We start from the raw sequence: 6,000 nt of genomic DNA, 5'->3' as shown, positions 1-6,000 counted from the left end.
CTAACATAACTATGAACCTGTGGGGTCGAGACTTGTTGCAACAATGGAATACTCAGATTAACATCCCTCCAATCTCAGAAACAAATCATAAACTAGCACATGTTACTGAGAGAAATATTAGAAGATATTGTTCTAATGAGTGGTCACCAGCCATCCATATTATACAAGAACAGGGCACAATAACTGATGATCTTCCAAAGACACCAACAGCTCTACCTTTAAAATGGTTAACAGACAAGCCTGTATGGGTCCAGCAATGGCCTTTAACAACAGAGAAACTCCAGGCTTTAGAAGAGCTGGTAGAAGAACAGTTAAATGCTCAGCATATTGAAGAATCAACCAGCCCTTGGAATTCTCCTGTATTTGTTATTAAAAAGAAATCTGGTAAATGGAGAATGGTAACAGACCTTAGGGCAATTAACAAAGTAATTCAGCCAATGGGTTCTCTACAATCTGGGATGCCTTTGCCTACTCTGTTACCAAAAGGATGGCCTCTCATAGTTATTGATTTAAAAGACTGTTTCTTTTCAATACCCTTACAAGAAAAAGACAGAGAAAGATTTGCTTTTACAGTGCCTACTTATAATAATTCTCAACCGGTTAAAAGATTTCAATGGAGCCGGGCGTTGGTGGCGCACGCCTTTAATCCCAGCACTCGGGAGGCAGAGCCAGGCGGATCTCTGTGAGTTCGAGGCCAGCCTGGGCTACCAAGTGAGCTCCAGGAAAGGCGCAAAGCTACACAGAGAAACCCTGTCTCGAAAAACCAAAAAAAAAAAAAAAAGATTTCAATGGAGGGTCCTCCCACAGGGAATGTTGAATAGCCCAACTCTGTGCCAATATTTTGTACAACAGCCATTGGAAGTGATACGTAAAAAATTTCCTAAATCTATAATTTATCATTATATGGACGATATTTTACTAGCTGACTCAAATGCAGATACTTTAGAAATAATGTTTGAAGAAGTAAAGAAAATTTTGCCTCGCTGGGGATTACAAATTGCTCCTGAAAAGATACAAAGAGGAGATTCTATTAATTATTTAGGATATAAAATAGAGCTACAAAAAATTAGACCCCAAAAGGTGCAAATTCGGAGAGATAGACTACAGACTCTTAATGACTTTCAAAGATTATTTGGAGATATTTCTCATCTACGAACTATTGTTGGGGTAAAAAATGATGAACTGACTAATTTGTTCAAAACCTTAGAAGGTGACAAGGACTTAAATAGTCCAAGAGAATTATCACCTGAAGCTGAGAAAGAATTAGCATTGGTAGAAAAGAAAGTGCATGAAGGACACGTGGATCGTATTGATCCAAAGCTGGATTGCATTTTGGTTATCTTACCTTCTAGGCGTTCTCCTACTGGAATATTAATGCAGAGGGAAGATATTATATTGGAATGGATATTTTTACCAAATAAACCAAATAAAAAATTAAAAACTTATGTGGAAAAAATCTCTGACTTGATTTACAAAGGAAAATTGAGACTTCGTCAATTAGCAGGCATAGACCCAGCAGAAATTGTCGTACCATTAACTAAGGAGGACATTGAAAAATTATGGACAGAAAGTGAACCTTGGCAAAGAGCTTGCAGTAATTTTTTGGGAGAAATTAACAGCAAATATCCCAAAAGCAATAGAATTGATCTTATAAAGAGAGCTGAATGGATCTTGCCTCGAATTGTACGGCAAAAACCCATATCTGGAGTTCGTACATTTTATACAGATGCCAACAAAGAAGGAAAGGCAGGTTACAAATCAGAAAATTTAAGTAAAGTGGTTCAAAGTCCGTATAATTCAGTGCAAAAATCAGAATTGTATGCTATTCTGTTGGTATTAATGGATTTTTCAGAACCTCTCAACATAGTAACTGACTCTCAGTATGCTGAAAGAGTGGTGTTACATATTGAGACTGCAGAATTTATCCCTGATGCTTCAGAATTAACTTCACTATTTATTCAATTACAAGATACAATCAGGAAAAGGAATCATCCTTTATATATAACTCACATTCGATCCCATACTGGTCTGCCAGGCCCTCTAGCACAAGGCAATGAAGAGATTGATAAATTATTGATAGGAAATGTGCTGGAGGCCTCAGAATTTCATAAAAAACATCACGTTAATAGTAAAGGTTTAAAAAAGGATTTTTCCATAACCTGGCAACAAGCCAAAGAAATAATAAAGAAATGTCCTACTTGTTCCTTCTACAATCAGACGCCATTACCAGCAGGATGTAACCCAAAGGGTACTCAGAGAAATGAAATCTGGCAGATGGACGTGTTTCACTTTGCAGAATTTGGAAAATTGAAATATGTACACCACACTATCGATACTTATTCAGGATTTCAATGGGCAACTGCTTTGAGTTCTGAAAAAGCTGATTCTGTAATCACTCATTTGCTAGAAGTTATGGCCATCATGGGTATACCTGCACAAATCAAAACTGACAATGCTCCATCATATGTCTCTGTTAAAATGAAACAGTTTTTTGCTTATTACAATATAAAGCATATTACAGGCATACCACATAATCCTACAGGTCAAGCAGTTATAGAAAGATCAAACAGAACTCTAAAGGATATGCTAAATAAACAGAAATGGGTAACAAAAACCCCCAGAAATAGACTGCATAATGCTCTTCTAACTTTGAATTTTCTGAATGCCAATGAGAAAGGAACAACAGCTGCAGAGAGACATTGGATAATAGAAAAAACTACAGAATTAAATCAGCCTATATACTTTAAGGATGTGCTGACCTCAGAATGGAAACCAGGGTATGTATTACATTGGGGACGTGGTTTTGCTTTTGTTTCTACAGGAGAAGATAAGCTGTGGGTACCATCAAAATTGATAAAGGTTCGATTTGAACAAGAGAGACCTCTTAATTAGAGGAGGTGATAGTTCATCAACCAGCATGAACATCCAATTTAAACTAACTTGTATCAATAACACATGCCTTTTCATTTAATCAGATAATAACTTGTCAAAAGGAAACATCCCCAAAATTAGTCTTGGGGAAAGGTTTTTGTTTTTGTCTTTTAGGAGAATGAAGGTTAAGGAATCTGAAGAACACTGGACAAATGAGACAACTGAAGAAAAGGGACAAATCATCTATCCCAAGAAACAGAGTGAAACGGTGTATGGGTATATATTATCTAAAAAAAAAATTTTATGTCTTCCTAAATGTTTGTTTCTGCTTTTCTCTAAAGATTTAACACTATTGGTCTTCTAACAGTCCCAGTTCAATTAAAATTTAAAGCTGACTTTGGAGTTGGAGAATGGCTCTCTCCTTCTTTAAAATCAAGCATGTTGTTAAAAGGAAAATGCAAACTCCCTGTATCATGCCAGAATAAGAGCCATCTTCTGCTATGGTACAGGACAAAAGCAAAATTAATTAAGGGACTATTCTATTACTAATCTCAACTCTTTGATTCTATTCTGATTCTTTAAACTTTTCTCAAAGTATAAATTTTATATCAAAATTTACAAGATTAATATATATATATACATTTTAAACTTTGTTAAGATATGAATGGTCACATAGAGTACTAACTAATTCTAGAAAAAAGGCTAGCTGCATATATATGTTTTTGTGTTCGAGTCTCTTATCAGTTTTCTGCAGGAAATCACGGCCTGGCCTAACATCAACTGAAGTCTCCAGAAAGAAGATGGGGCCCCACAACAACAACAATTCCACGTGGACAATAATAATATCATTAAGCTGACAAACATCATCCACAGATCAGCTTTGAACTACAAGGTGCTCAGAGCAATTTTGAGATGACTAGCTGAGATGATCCAGTCTCAAAGACTACTTGAATAAGGACTTGAGATAAACCCTGAACTTTGGCATTATACACAGACTGGATAGTGAAGGATATAGTTACCTCTCTTAGAATTTGACAATTAACCTAAAATTTTTCTTTCAGGATAAAGAAAACTTCGCCCATACCCAGCAGGAAGCAATTTTAAGAATACGACGCCCACATTCCCAAAGAGGTGGTGTGGGGCAGGTGGTTTTTTGGTCTTTTTAATGGGTTCTGGGTCTGGGATAATTTTCAGTATTTAGGGGGGTTGGTTACAAGTTATTGTCAAGGGTTAGGAAAAAGGCTAAGCAAAGGAGATTAGATTTAAGGTTCTTGTTTAAAAAAAAAAAAGAGAAAGAAAGAAAAGAAAAAGACAATTACTAGTTTTAAATACTTTACATTGGATTGAATTGTTTTATATTGTACACAAATTTGAAACTGATATTGTTAGAAAATGCTATATGTATATTTCTAATTGTATTTATTCCATCCATTTAACAAAGTAATGCAAATTTCTGATCCTTGAATGTTATTATTATCAACTATTAGGATATAAAGAAATGAAAGCTAGTAGTTAGACATTATCATAGAACTTGTAGTCATACTGGATATGTTTTAAAAATTGAGCAGAGATGTTTTAGACAGGTCATCTTCAAACCCTTCAGAGATCTACAGAATATGGCATTTAAAATGTTTTAATAACTTAGAAAATTTTTCTTTTTTGAGACATGTCGGCTCCTGGCAGTACCAATCTACTTTAGAGAAAATATGGGCATTGAAGAAACTGCATATGGAGTCAACTTTCATTCTGGCAAAAGTTAGCCACTGGACAACAAAGTATCCTCGAATCAACAGGACAAAATGGACAGACAGATCACGAAACAAGGGACTACTGATTCTTGCCAAAACAAGTGTGGTTATAGCTTTATCAAAAGGCATCTTCTGAGGCCAGGACAATATGGCCCCATCCCTGAAGTGGCCTTCGCATCCGGAAAAGGTACGGTGCCCTTTTCTTCGAAGGCAGCTTAACAGGCAGAGGGCCGATGGATTCTGTTGTACAATGGAACAGCAGCTGAAAGCTCATGCCTCTCAAAAGTAGACTGGCATTTAATAGAGGGATGTGGAGAAGAAGGGGATGCTGAGATGAAGCCATATATACACAGCCAAGAAGAATGGACAGCTGAATTAAAAAACTGTCAACAATTTCCAGAATTTAAAATCCTGAATCATGACAGAACACTAGTGGAATTCAGGTGTTTCTGGTACGTGGACTGCTCTCACCCAATGTGAGGTTGAACTGTTGACCTTGTGTACATCCTACTTCACAAATGAGTCTGTCAGATACACTAAGCCTATAGGCTGAAGATGATGCCCCAACACTGCGGAGAAACCTCAGGTGACTGCCCAGGCAGCTGGCTGTTTCTGTCAACTCACAAAATTTTTTGGAAGTTGCTTGCATGCACTTCCTGTTTTTATTTTTGTTAGCTAATATTATTCCCTTCTTGGGTCTCTGAGGGAGTTGAAGATTAGTTAGTTATGGTTGAAGATTAGTTAGTTATAGTTGAAAATTAATTAGGATAGAAAGTACATTAGATACATCTTGGAATTATCAAAATAGGATAGATAATGGAATTATTTTCTCTGATTCGTCAAATACCTGTTTAGGTATTTATTACTTGTATATATTGTATATAGTTATTGTACTTTTGTATATAGTTTTTCTTTTGTTAGTCATAACCTTTTGCTTTTTTTCTTTTTATTAAAATAGAAAAGGGGAAATGTGGTGGTAATCTAATTGTATTGAAATATTATTTTGATTTGTACTGAAATATTAATTTGATTGTATGTTAATAAATAAAGTTGTCTGGGGGTCAGAGCTATTAGAGCCATAGCAAGAGTGTGGCGGTGGTGGCACACGCCTTTAATCCCATAGATATCTGTGTGTTCAGGGTCAGAGCTATTAGAGCCATAGCAAGAGTGTGGCGGTGGTGGCACACGCCTTTAATCCCATAAGATCTCTGTGTGTTCAGGGATACAGCCAGCATTGGAGACATATGCCTTTAAGACCTAGGGGGCTGTACATTCAGACAGTGACGAGGCAGTCATGTGTTTGGGTTTACAACCAATGAGAAGGCAGAACAACATACTTTAAAAATACGAACCGAGAGGAAGTAGGTCCCTTTTCGCGAAG

Source organism: Peromyscus maniculatus, chromosome 2 (genome assembly GCF_049852395.1).
Source record: "Peromyscus maniculatus bairdii isolate BWxNUB_F1_BW_parent chromosome 2, HU_Pman_BW_mat_3.1, whole genome shotgun sequence".
Classification (NCBI taxonomy): domain Eukaryota; kingdom Metazoa; phylum Chordata; class Mammalia; order Rodentia; family Cricetidae; genus Peromyscus; species Peromyscus maniculatus.
Note: the sequence above shows the minus strand (reverse complement) of the source record.